General features: G+C 43.1%; 1 protein-coding gene across 1 annotated transcript in view; it reads left to right on the top strand.

Moving 5' to 3' along the window:
* Nucleotides 1-14,688, top strand: part of LOC124722196 (pleckstrin homology domain-containing family G member 7-like) — a 543,685-nt gene that overhangs the window by 382,859 nt on the left and 146,138 nt on the right. The gene's annotated exons all lie outside the window — the stretch shown is intronic.

Genomic DNA, 14,688 nt, shown 5'->3' with positions numbered 1-14,688 from the left:
CGCGAGAGTACCTCACCATCATGCAGACCGTTCGTATGGACACGTGTCATGTGCGGACGGGCGTCGTCCTGATGAAAACTAGCGTCACGATGCTGCAGCATGAGGGGTAAAGCATGAGGACGCATTATGCCCATGACGTACTGTTTTGCCATCACCGCTCCCTAGGTCACTACACAAAATCATACCCGATAGCTTCCCACACCATGACGTCAGCAGTAACAACCCTGTGCCTCTCCAATGCATTTGAAGAATGAGACTTCCCGCCAGGCTACCGCTATACTTGCCAACGATGGTTATCCGGGGTGGGGTACTGCAGAACCACGAATAATTGCTGAACACAGTGCAAAGGCACTCATTAGTAGTCCATGTTTCCCTGTCATGGGACCGCTCCAAACGCAGACGTTTGTGTTGTGATGTTCCCGGGAGCCTATGCATGGGGCGGTAATTCCCTAGTCCGGCTGCTGTCAGTCGCTGCAATGGTGTCGCAGGGAATCCATTACTTGTTCTAGGATGGCAGACGCTGATGTGAAGAGGCTGCGATGTGCTTTGTACACAAAGTGGCAATCCTCCCTTGTGGTGGTCACTTGTGGTCGACCGGAACCTTGACGACAAGTATGACTCCCCTCTTGTTCCCATGCAGAAAAACACTGGGCCACTACCACATCCGAATGCCCCACAAATCTGGACATTGCACGATTTGATCAGCAGGTCACGTGGAGACCCACAATGAAACTCATTTGAAGCCTGGTATGTGCACATAATGCTGTCTCACACGAGTACACAGCATCTCCGTATCCTTCATTGTGATCACTCAACATCTGACACTGTTCACGCCCCGTATACACCGTACCAAGCTAGGTAAGAACAATAAACATGAATCACACTAATACACTCTGGTGGCTTTCTACATGTCACTATGAATTGGAATTCTAATCATTTACATATGCGCCGATAGTATGTACGTATACGAAATTACACTGACACACAACCATGTCTTTTAGGTCATTCAGTATTCTGTCAGGAGAGTACAATTATTGATTATTATTATTTCATTAACATTAAATTTTGCGCTCATGGAAAAGGTGTGAATTATACTCTGACTGAAACCATAACACGCTTAACGGTGTAAAATCGTTAACGTATTGCAAAGATAACTTTGACCCTGCTTTCGGATTTGAACTTGATATAGGTCGTTGTTTGCTGGCGACGACAGGTATTTCAAAACATCTACATCACTATGGCTCTAATCAGAACACCAGAGAACTGTCGCAGTCATGGACAGGAAACGGAATACAAGCAGCACATCGTTCTAAAGGTGCTTATATTCACGAGACCTACCGATTCCAAGTTAGCAGTGGGTCATCTGCACATGAGGCATCCATCAGTGTTTTCCGGAGACTCTGGTCAGTACCCAACGAAATGGCTGAAAGTATTCAACCGAGACGCCAGATGCAACAGGTGGAACCACGTGATGTGCTTGGCAAAACTATAGTTTTACTAGGAAGGAACATGCCAGCTAGATTCGAGAATAACGAAGAGAAGCCCAATAGCATAGCTTGCCCACTTATCAGAAGAATAATTGAAGGAAAATGTTGTAGAAGAGGTGTATCGATCTTTGGCATCAACCTCCGCCAGCATTCCAATTCCCTGTGATGAATGGGTTCAGCCAATTAGGACCCACACCACCATCCTGAAACAACATCTCAGCATACGACCAACGTATGTACAACTGACTCCATCGCCAAATATATCGTCCCACAGATATATGGAGGATGGAGAGCAACATATTCATCTGGTTTTGCTGTGGACGCCCTGGACAATTTGTGCGCTATGCTGCAGAGAAAGAAGACATATATTCCACTACTACTGCGCTGAAAGACGTCAACTGCAGCCGATTATCGTCGAGCTGTGGGGCAAACCCCATCGCCGTACCCTGGACGTTGTTGGTCCCCAAGACATCGTAGCGGTTTATCGTCACCGTGTAGACATACAATCCGCTCACCTAGCCACCGAATTCAGAAAATTAAGCGAGGCACCCATCTATGGAGGTGAGACCGCCACAGATGGAAATCCCACATGAACACAGTTACTAAGACGACAGAAAATCTCATCACTGGCTGGGCGCTAGTCGACTGAGGGGCTTCTTTTGCTGTAATGTCGAATGCATATCGGCGCCAGCTAAATAAGACTACGTTCTGTGATACGAAAGCGACAGTGCTGAACGTAAGTATCAGTAACAGATCACAGCAGTTCGAATTTGTCGTTTTAACAAAATGTAGTCATTATGTTAATCTCAAATGGGACTTCTTGGAAGCATCGCAAGCAGTCATAGACTTTGGGAAGTCAGAGCTCCAGATTGGCCGAAACTGTTCCAACAAGCACACATAGCAAAGATCGCCTTCATAAATGGAAGAAAAGGAAGATTAGGGTTCAATATCTCGTGGACAACGACGTCATTAGTGACGAAGTACAAACTCACATTAGGGAAGGATGGGGAAGGAAATCGTACATATGGTTTCAAAGTCATGAAATTTGGCTTAAGCGATTTAGCGAAACCACAGAGAACCTGAATCTGGATGGCCAGTAATGGATTTGAACCGTCGTCCTCCTGAATGTTATCAACGACATTAGTTCCAGTCGTCAGTTGCAACGTTCATTTAAACTGTGAAGCATTTGTCGTTTGCAAAATAAGGTACTCAGACTCACAAAGGAAACTACATGCCAGCCACAATCATAAACATTTTATATGGCCAAGGACAACACTGGATCAATAGCTGTCACGAGCAACCACAGCTTATCCCTAAAGGTATATGTGTAGGGACAGCCAAACTAGTCCATAAAGACCAGCTTCTGTTCAGAAGCACCAGAGGAGAGCATAGCATTCGTTTGAGTATTACTTTAGTACTAAAAGTAGCTTATTTTGATTAACTAGTGAGTTTTGTAGATTAATTTTCAAATTTCTTGCATTTTTGTGTATTTGGTAGATATAGTCCCATGTTTTAATAACCGTCTTTAGTAAGGATATGGACTGTGACTGCTACATTCGGATGCAGGCTGAGATTGTCACCCTTCACTCAGAGCACCAGGCAGTGCTTACTTCAGTCACGCAGCTTGAGGTTGTTGCCAATGCGAATCACAGTGGGAGGCAGGATGTGCGGATCCAAGGGACGTCCAGCACGTTAAATTTGTCCCCCCAATGGATCTCTTACTGTTTCAGGCCCAGTCACTTCCTGCACTGATGGTGATCCCTCACCTGTGGTCGAATAGGAGGTCGTTACAATATGTGGCAGGCAAGAGAGATTTTCTTGGGGCCCAATCGAAATACCTCCCCAGGTTTTGGGACAAACAGTTTCAGGCACTATCTGTAGCTGATAAAGATCCTGAGGCAGATGCAGACATTCGCTCTGTTCACAATAAGCCTCTCCGCCTGCAAGACCTGGGCATTCACAGAAGGGGGGATTACTGGTAGTTGGGAGCTCCAATGTTAGGCATGTAATGGGGTCCGTTAGGGATACAGATGCCAAGCAGGGAAAGAAGTCCAGTGTGCACTCTGTGTGCTTACTGGGAGGGGGGTTGGGTCATCCCAGATGTTGAACTTTTCCTCCAGATGCCGTGAAGGGCACAAGTTGCAACCAACTACAGGTGGTGGTTCTGTCGGTACTAGTGAAGTGTGTCACTTTGCAATGGAAGAGAGTCTCTCTGGTTTCTGGCGGCTATCTGACGTGTTAGACTTCCAGTCTCGCTTGCGAGATGAATGCAGATCCTATCATCTGTAGCATCGTCGATAGGACCGACTGCTTACCTTTAATGCAGAGCAGAGTGGAGGGTCTGAATCAGAAGCTCAGACAGTTCTGCGGTTGTGTAGGCTGCACATTCCTCGACGTGGGCCACATAACGATGGGGTTTTGGGTTCCCATTACTAGATTATGGGCCCATTACACTCAGGAGGTGGCTAAAATGGTAGTTCAGGCTACGTGGATTAAACTGGGCGGTTTTTTAGATTAGAGGGTCTCTGGTAGATACAAAAAAGTCTTCAGTCTCAAAGGGCGTAGGTTAGACACAGAACGAGGGTAGACCTAGGAATAATCGGTGTTATAGTCGTAAACTGTTGTAGCTATGATGGGAAAGAACCGCACCTCCAAGATCTAATAGAAAGCACTGAAGCTCAAATCGTTGTAGGTACGGAAAGCTGGCTAAAGTCTGAGGTAAGTTCAACCGAAATTCTTACAAAGAACCTAACGATGTTCAGAAAGGATAGATTAAATAAAGTTCGTCGTGGAGTGTTTGTTGCTGTTAGAAGTAGTGTATCTTGTAGTGAAATCGAAGTAGATACTTCATGTCAGTTAGTATGGCTAGAGGTCATAACTGACAACCAGAATAAATTAATAATTGGTTCCTTCACCAACCCTCCCATTCAGATGTTACAGTTACTGAAAGGTTCAAAGAAAACTTGAGTCTCATTTTAGTTAGGTACCCCATCCACACTTCAATCAACTCTCGATACGTTGACGAAAATACTTGTTTGACGTAGGTGGTGGGCATAAAAAATCGTCCGAAATTGTAATAAATGCGTTCTCCAAAAATTATTTTAAGTAATTATTTCAGGAGCTCACTCAAAGTGTAAATGGTCGCGAAAACATACGTGTCTTCTCACCAACAAATAATACTGAACAATAGGAGGCATTATGACAGATACAGGGTTTAGTGATCGCAATATCGTTCAAGCGAGACTTAATACTGTAACATCTAAATCCACCAAACATACACGCAGAATGTTTATACTTCAAAAACAAGAAAAAAAATTTACTTGACGCCTACGCAAGAGGCAGTATCCACTCTTTTCAAACTAACTATGTAAGCACAGACCAGATGCGGCTTGAATTCAAAGAAACAGTATTGACGGCAGTTGAGAAAGTTATTTTAAATAAAACCCTTTTCGAGGTTATACTGCAAACGGAAAATCGGATAAAATAAATCTTGGGGACGTTTTTTACATGTTAATGTTAGAAATAGTATTTTCGTCTGTTTATGCAAAACATATAACGTCATATGTAAAACTTGGTGAAGCTACTGCATAGGCCACACTGGCAGGAACTTTCATAATAGATACACTGAACACGTTAACTGTTACACACATAACCAGTTCACGAAATCAGTAATAGCAACACATGTAAAACACACTTGACACTGATTACATTGGATTTAATACAGGAGTTAGAAATTTATGTACCCCACAAAAAGCAAAGGGGGAAAATTCTCAATGACACACGTTTGTTTCTCCTATACATAATAACTGTAGCAAATTCCCTAAACATGCTGATTTCTTCATAGACTCTGCTCAATATATACAACAAAACAGAATATAAAGCATAATCGATCATTTAAAAGTGAGTAATGGTGCAACAAATTTATAATTGACAACGTTAAGCAAGTAATGAAATCCACAGAAAATGTAACACCTGTGTGTCCAAAGTCTTTGTGAAACCATACTTTCATAATATTTCTGTAACATATTTTTATTTCAGAAACGTGCGGTGTGAGTTATGGCTTGTGCGTGGATGGTATTCTGCGAAATGGAGGAGACATAGCAACTGAAAGTAAACGGTCAAAAATATTATATCTAACATTAGCATAGAAAAAAACACCACAAGATATATTTTGTCTGATTTTCCGACTGCAATATATCCTCAAAACGACGACCACAGTGCAAGAGATGCAGACAAATAAACATGCCAATATCACGCAAAATACTTATGTAGACAAATGCACATGACAATTACAATTGCCGTGCGGTTCTAGGCGCCTCAGTCTGGAACCGCGCGACCGCTACGGTCGCAGGTTCGAATCCTGCCTCGGGCATGGATGTGTGTGATGTCCTTAGGTTAGTTAGGTTTAAGTAGTTCTAAGTTCTAGGGGACTGATGACCTCAGCTATTAAGTCCCATAGTGCTCAGAGCCATTTGAACCATTTTGAACAATTACAATTAATCCTCAAAAATCGTTGTGTTAAAAGGATAAAAAAACACGTAACTGATGCAGTGTCTCATTGTTTACGTCATGAATAACACACGTGTAGTCTTCGCAAAACATGAGTTATAATGAATGAAACAATAAAACTGTAATCGTAGAACACTGCGTTTTTTTTTTTAGTTCATGAAGCGCAGAATTTTAAAATTTCAGAACATTAACACAAATTGCCAATCTCTAGACCACTTTTAAATCCTATAAAGATCAGACTGAACATTTGTGCTGCTTTTTCAAGACAGTACTTCATCATACGAAGAGCTTCCAGTAAGTAATGAAACAATTTTTTTTCTCGCCCAACTTCGGTTAAAAATATGCGGAAGTTGTTGTGCGACTTCGTGGGATATCCCCGCTTCAGCTCCTATAGTTCCATGAAGTTGCGATAGGTGACGTCGCTATACGTGGCCTTCAAAATGGCGTCTGTAACGGAAGTGCGTTCCAGGCAGAGGGCTGTCATTGAGTTTCTTTTGGCGTAAAATGAGAGCATCGCAGTTATTCGTAGGCGCTTGCAGAACGTCGACGAGAATTTGTCAGTGAACAAAACCACGGTGAGCCGTTGGATGAGGCGTCTGTCATCATCGCAGCAAGGTCGCGCAAACCTGTCCGATCTCCCGGATGCCGGCCAGCCGCACACTGCTGTAACTGTTGCAATGTTGAAACGTGCGGACTTCAGCGTGTTCGTAGCCATAAAAATGCCTTCTCCATAACAACGCAAGGCACCAGAGAGAAGCTCACAAAACTTCATTGGACTGTTCTCCCTCATCTAACCTACAGTCAACGTGAAGTACATATCATCCTCATACTTCCAACATGAGCTAACCAATCTGCTACTTATTCCAGTATTTTCGCGTGGCTGCCTGTTCCGGGCACATAGGCCGTTCCTACAGCAAGAAATTTGACGTTGCATACTAATTACACCGGTGGCCAAACTAAAACATGAAATAGGAATTTTCGTTTGAAAATCATCTATATTGTCTGCTGACTTTTCCTTGGGTATCAAAAAGTCATCCTGTGTATAGAGGAGTAGCAACGCATCTCCGTTTGGCTTTAAGCGTTTATTTTGTTCTGACAGCATGTCATCTGCGAAGTTGTCGTGAAGAAAACTGCTTATTTTTGAAACACCTTTTCGTGAATAGTGGTTGTGTATGGTACTGTACTTACGTTTTCCTTCAAGTTTTTCATTTTTAGTATGTTTCCTATTGCTATTGTATAAACTGTTTTCCAAACTTTTTTATGTACTTCACTGTCACCTGTCTTCCCACATATTTTATACAAAACAGTATTTGAGGAAACACTTATGTTGACATAGTCATAGAGAGAGAGAGAGGAATTGTGTAATTTTCGTCACTCACTTGTTCATCGTTTTGTTTCTGTTCGCTGTGATGCCAGTTTTAAATGGTTGGTGAAAACTATTGCGGCGCGTCTGCTGGAGAGATCTTGTGTGATGTGTTTTGTTTGGTAGACGAACAGACACATGAATAAAACAACTACACAGTGACGTAAACACAGTCTAGCCTGTCTACCGCGGCCATTGTAGCTCGTAGCATCGGCGCACACCAAGTAGTCGCTCAGAATACAAATCTATATAATCACACGAAAGAAAACTCTAACCCAGAAATTATAAATCACCCGAGGAAAAACAATGAAGTTGATACGATAGAAAATCTTAAATTTAACCTATTTGCGTCCCTATCAATCCAGCAGTGTTCACATAACACACTGTAGTTCTGTGGATGGAGCCTACCAACCCTGCTGAATTCAAACAATGTAATGGAGAAATGGGAAAAGAAAACAAGCAATAGCGTCGTTTAAAAGGTGACAGGCACTAGCAGCATTCTTTCATAAAGTTGAGCGGTTACATGGTAAGATTTTGAATGCTACGTACAATCATGACGTGCGCTAGTAGATCTTCTCACCTTGAACACGTACATGTAAGTATAGTTCACTAGAGCAGGCCGGAGTGGCCGAGCGGTTCTAGGCGCTACAGTCTGGAACCGCGCGACCGCTACGGTCGTAGGTTCGAATCCTACCTCGGGCATGGATGTGTGTGATGTCCTTAGGTTAGTTAGATTTAAGTAGTTCTAAGTTCTATGGGACTGATGACCTCAGCAGTTAAGTCCCATAGTGCTCAGAGCCATTTGAACCAACAGTTCGCCAGAATCAGCTTGTCATCACACGTATACCTCACTACCAGACACTGAAGAGTTTAACTCTCCGAAGAGTGATTGTGTTTTTTTTTTCTTGCATTTATATGAAATTCCTTTGTGTAAAACTTTCGTAATTACTAAGTAAGGTTTCGCCGAGTGTGCTGACGTTAATCTCATGTATGAGGAGGTAATAAGCTGTTGTCGAGATTCTAAAGGTTGTTATACAAAGGACTGTCTCCAGCCAAGAGGTGACATGCTTCAAGGGCTTCGCGACAATATACTGAAACAGGGGTGCTGTGACTGCCTCGACGTGAACTTGTTTGGTCTCGTAGTATATAGACCTTTCGGTGTGACTTTCCGTGTCAGAGGCTGTGGGAGTCAAATGTAACACCAGAAAACGATCCACAGTCTAGACATCAAACTCCTCCCATCGCAGCATTGCAGTATTCAAGCTGCAGAATGCGCAAGTCTTGTCAGATGATGACTTCCCACCGACCAGTTTTATCTCCTGTGAGTTAACAATGCATGTTTTGTTTATCGACGAGTATTATTTCAGTATCAGCAACGGCCACGTATAAGACTTTCAAGTTTAAACAAATCTAGTGAGACACCAAAAATAATTGTGGCAAACGTATGGACTTGCGTTGTACAGAACTATCGTGTTGTGCGTTACATTCTAGCTGACACGCTCAGTATAGAATATCATCCTATCTTTCTACATTAAATTTTACCAGAATCGTAGTAGAGTGGCTGGCTGGTAATTAATCGGTGATTATTCTTCTCATATGGTCAAGTCACCGGACATATCGTCGTTCATTATACTCAGTAAATAACTAATACTGGACTGGAACGGACAGGCTGGTTCCTTGGCCGCAAAGATATCCACACTTACAGAGTATGAATTTATTTTTATGCAGTTGAAAGCACATTGTGTAAGGACTGGTTGCTGTCTTTGTTGAAGCTTCATTATTCGTCAAACTCTTGGCTCTTTTGAACGCTTTCTTCATTTATGAGTACTTATAGCAGTTACATTCACAGTTGTAAAATACAACATATAACATCAAAAGGACGTTCTAGCAACAGTCTAACGTAGGTCGCTGAAACTGCAAACTGTCCTATGTCGTCGGAATAGGGAGCATGTCATTTCAGACTTAAAGAATCGTCGAGGACTAATGCACAGAAATAAGACTGGCGCTTTGTAACGTGCGCGTGGGGCACACAATACTCATTAAAGCCTGTACTATGGTAAGTGAGCGGGGTTCACCTTATGAGACAGGATTTTCATATAGATATCGACCGCGTGTACCTGAATGGTGGCAAATCAGACTCACACCCACTCTGTAATAACAATGATCCGCCAAGTAAGTTCAAAATGCAACTACACGTCAGGATGGACCAAAAGCAACACTGAAGATGCTACCAATTTAATAATAATACGGTCGCCAGCCTAATTAGGCATTAACTGAGTTTCTTCCCTGTACAAGTTGGTGTATATTCATGCAAAACAACAAGTAGTAACACTGCATAATATAGTAGAATTTTAGAACCAGAAAATCTATTGAACTGATAGGTTCACGTTCTGTCCTGATATGGAAAAACCATGAATACATAACACTACACTATAATGTATACCACAAAACTTCGTACTGTCTATTGATCTGATTAAAATCGGGCATAGGTTACCCTAGCAATAGCACTTTCGTGACACACACAAAATGTCAATTTTGATAAAGATAAAACACTGATAAATTTTGACTTATGTATTGACTTTAACTTTTGCTGGTCAAACCAATGTGGAACACTTCAGAATTCAAATGAATAAAAGGGGGGGGGGGGGGGGGAAACCCTGAAACTGTTATGATCACTATATTAAAAAAATTGATTACTGAAATTATCATGCGTTCAAGATTTCCAGTATATGAGTTACTACTCGTTTTATCTTATTTACTTCTGATTTAATTACCTTTATATCTGTCTCTAAATAATTAAACTTCATTACTATATCAATATTAAAGTTATCTTTCAACTTCGTTTGACCTTCGTTATTCATTTACTGGTTCATTAACAAAACAGTTCTTTAAACACCATTCTAACATAACTAGGTCTGCAAGTAATTATTATTAACACAAAATTTAATTTTTCATTTCGGGACACTCGGATTGCACAACATTTGGAAAGGACCCTGTCTAGGTTAGTTGTGAGGATAATTAAATGAGGGGAAAGTTCTGGTAAAATTTAGGTTATTATTGAACAGTTCACTCTATGGTCCATACGAATACAGTACTAAAAGATTCAACCTGCTTTTATCGATGCGGCGGTTGGCGGGCGGCGAGATGGCGAGGCACAGAGCACACATACAACCACAGCTATGGCTCTTGACGTATCGGCACTTTAATTCTTCTTAGCGTCGCAATACTTTTTCATTTAGTGCCTATGGAATTTTGCCATGCTGTGTGGGCGTTGGAACAGTATACCCGAGGCTCAGTGAAACTACGTCTTCCAGGAGAGCCTCCTCGCTCCAGAAGGTGTTGCTCAGACCAATGCCAAACTCCAACTACTACTGCTGAGCCCTTTATGCCGTACAACGCACGCGTGCATTTTCCCGCGCTCGTCTGCCATCCACCTTTTACCTCTCCCTTACAGGCAGGGTATTCACCCGAGGATTTTGCATTCCACATATCCTAACACATTGCCTATGTATGGACCAGACGCACAATTACAATTTTAAACATCTTACAACAGTTTCAACATTTGTTACAATATTGCTTGACATAAACATTAATTTTCACATTGAAACTCGTTTACAGTTTTCTTAACACAATGGCATGAAACAAAAAATTAATGAAAGCAGAACATCAATTACACTAGTTCATCGAAAAATCAGATGGAAAAAAAATTACTTATATGTTCAATAGCACAGCGTCGTTGTTGTTGTTGTTAGAACTTGACTTCCTCATAAATAAAAGTTACGTAATGCGCGTGAAAAGACGATAAGACTCGATATCGTCTGACAACACCATCGGCATCGACACGCTGGAATCAGTGGAATCAGTTACAATCGTGAGGTATCTAGGAACACATGCTGAATAGCCACAGAAGTCTGTCTGTGGGAAAGACAGAGGGCGTGGGCCCCTTGTATTGTACTGTATTATATGGAACTGGGGACCTAGAAACGACGGAGAGGCTTCGTCCCCGCCGTAGCCTCAGCGGTACACAATTCCACAACAATCTACAACAGTCCACTCACCCCTCCGCTGCCCCACACCGAACATGGTGTTAGTGTGCAGTAAGCCCCCCCCCCCCCCCCCCCCCCCCAGTGAACGTTCACACCAAAGGAGTGTAACCCCAGTGTTTGCGTGGTAGAGTAATGATGGTGTACGCGTACGTGGAGAAAGTGTTTGCGCAGCAGTCGCCGACATAGTGTAACTGAGGCGAAATAAGGGGAAACGGCCCGCATTCACCGAGGCAGATGGAAAACCGCCCAAAAACCATCCACAGACTGGCCGACACATCGCATCTCGACACTAATCCGCTGGGCGGATACGTGCCAGGGACCGGCGCGCCTTCCCGCCCGGAAAGCAGTGCGTTACAGCGCGCGGCAAACCGGGCGGGCACATGGGCCCCTTACTTAGCTTGCATTTATCTCGAATCTCTCGCCCAATGCAAAGTCCCAAGCGATTGGAAAAAAGAGCAGGAGACTTCTACATATAAGAAGGGTAAGAGAATGAACCCACAGAATTACAGATGAATATCCTTAACATAGGTTTGCTGCAGAATTCTTCAGTCCTTGAGGCGGAAGAGGTTCCATTCCATAAATCAATACGGTTTTAGAAAGCATGGCTCGTGCGAAATTCAGCTTCCTCTTTACTCAAATGATATCCTGGGAACTATGGATAAAGAGCAATAGGCAAATCCATATTCCTAGATTTTCGGAAAGAGTTTGACATGGTGCCCCACCGCTAACTGTTAACGAAGATACGAGCTTACGTAATAGGTTCCCGGGTATGTGAGTATGGAAACAGCAAGAATACGGCGCTGCGGTCAGTAACGCCTATATAAGATAAGAAGTGTCTGGCACAGTTGTTAGATCGGTTACTGCTGCTACAATGGCAGCTTATCAAGATTTAAATGAGTTTGAATTTGGTGTTATAGTCGGTGCACAAGCGATGGAACACAGAGTCTCCGAGGTAGCGACGAAGTGGGGACTTTCCCGTACGACCATTTCACGAATATACCGTGAATATCAGATAAAACATCAAATCTCCGATATCGCTGCGGCTGGAAAAAGATCCAGCAAGATCGGGACCAACGACGACTGAAGAGAATCGTTCAGCGTGACAGAAGTGCAACCCTTCCGCAAACTTCTGCAAATTAGAAAGCTGGGCCATCAGCAAGGGTCAACGTGCGAACTCTTCAACGGGACATTAGCGATATTGGCTTTCCGAGCCGAAGGCCCTCTCGTGTACCCTTGACGGCTGCAAGACACAAAGTTCTACGCCCCACCTGGGCCCGTCAGCACCGACATTGGATTGTCGATGACTGGAAACATGTTGCCTGGTCGTAAAATTCTCGTTTCAAATTGTATCGAGCGGATTTATGTGTACGGGTATGAAGACAACCTCATGAATCTATGCTCCTTGGATGTCAGCAGGGGACTGTGCAAGCTTGTTGAGGCTCTGTAATGGTGTGGGGCGTGTGCAGTTAGAGTATGGGACCCCTGATACTTATAGATATGACTCTAATTGGTGACACGTAAGTAAGCATCCGGCCTGATCACCTGCATCCATTCATGTCCATTGTGCATCCGAAGAGCTTGGACAACTCCAGCAGGAAAATGGTACACCCCACACGTTCAGAGTTGCTACAGAGTGGCTCCAGGAACACTTTTCTGAGCTTAAACACTTCCGCTGGCCACCAAACTTCCCAGACATGAACATTATTGAGCATATCTGGGATGCCTTGCTACGTGCTGTTCAGAATAGATCTCCACTCTCTCGTAGTCTTCCGGATTTATGGACAGCTCTGTAGAATTCACGGTGTCAATTCCCTCCAACAGTACTTCAGACATTAGTGGATCCATGCCACGTCGTGTTGCGGCACTTCTGTGAGCTCGCGGGTGCCCTACACGATATTAGGCAGGTGTACCAGTTTCTTTGGCTCTTCAGCGTACATGAATGATCTGACGGGCAGGGGAACAGCAGTCTTCGGCTGTTTTCTGATGATGGAGTGTTGTACGGGAAGCTGATACCGTTGAGTGACTATAGCAGGATACAAGACAATGTTCGAATACATCATCTGTAGTGTACTATTTGACAGTCTTGTCAAATAAATACCAGGGTGTAACGTTGCAAAGCGATATGAAATGTAACGAGCACGTAACGGCGATAGTAGGAAAGGCATATGTTGAATTCAGTCTATTGAGAGAATTATAGGAAAGTGTGGTTCGTTTGTAAACGAGACCACGTATAAAACACTAATGTGACACGTTCCTGTGAACTGTTTGAGTGTTTTGGAACCCCACCAGGTTCGATTAAAGGTATAAATCGAAGCAGACCAGAGTGGGGTTGCTAGATTCGTTACCAGTAGGTTCACGGAGATGCTCCGTGAACGTAATCTGGAAACCTTAGAGGGAAGACGACGTTCTTTTCGTGGAACACATCTGAGAAAATTTAAAAAACTGGTATTTGAAGCTGAATGCAGAGTGATTCAATTACCGCCCACGAACATTTCGCGTATGGACCACGAAGACAGATAAGAGAAATTACGGCTCGTACGGAGGTATATAGATAGTCATTTTTACCTAGTCTTTTTTTTCCCAAGGCGAAACGCTGCCCCCGAGTCATGGCCTATCTGCACTCTGAATGTCTTCGTTTACCCCAGTGGATCACTGCTTGAACAAACACCCTTAGTACGACTCTAACTTTCGTAGTGTTCAGTTAGTGCACCATATGTGTTTGGTGACATCGACCATCCGCCTTAAGCAATGTGGCCACTATGAAGCTTCCCAGTATATTACAAAGAGAATGAAAGTAAGAAACAAACGTATTCCCTAGGAATGCTTGATACCAAAGACGATGCTTATATCAAACGAGTTTCATATGACGCCCTCTCAGAAGTACATAAGATAGTGAATCAGGCGAAAAAGAGAGCACAACAAATTATGATCACTTACAGTTATAAACATTTGGGCATTACAGTTAGTGTTTGAGCATCTCCAGAGCTCCTTGTCATCATTATTTGTTGTAAAGTAAAACACCACGTAAGAGTCCTCGGTTCGTTTACCTGCTGGGCAAGTTGAGAAGTTCAGAGAGTGGGATTAGTGGCCCTTTCCCCAACCGCTCCAGAGCACAAGTTACACTAGGCGCAAATTTCAGTGGGCACAGTTGGCAGAACACCGGGAAAGGCAGATACAAGTTTAAGATTTATCGTAAGAATTCTAAGCAGGTATAAATCCAAGCACATGTAACCCAACCGCGAAGGAGGTCGCTCCCAAACCATTCGTTTGTCATTTTGGCACT

This window comes from Schistocerca piceifrons, chromosome X, assembly GCF_021461385.2.
Source record: "Schistocerca piceifrons isolate TAMUIC-IGC-003096 chromosome X, iqSchPice1.1, whole genome shotgun sequence".
NCBI classification, from domain to species: domain Eukaryota; kingdom Metazoa; phylum Arthropoda; class Insecta; order Orthoptera; family Acrididae; genus Schistocerca; species Schistocerca piceifrons.
Note: the sequence above shows the minus strand (reverse complement) of the source record. Positions and strands in the feature narration are given on the sequence as shown.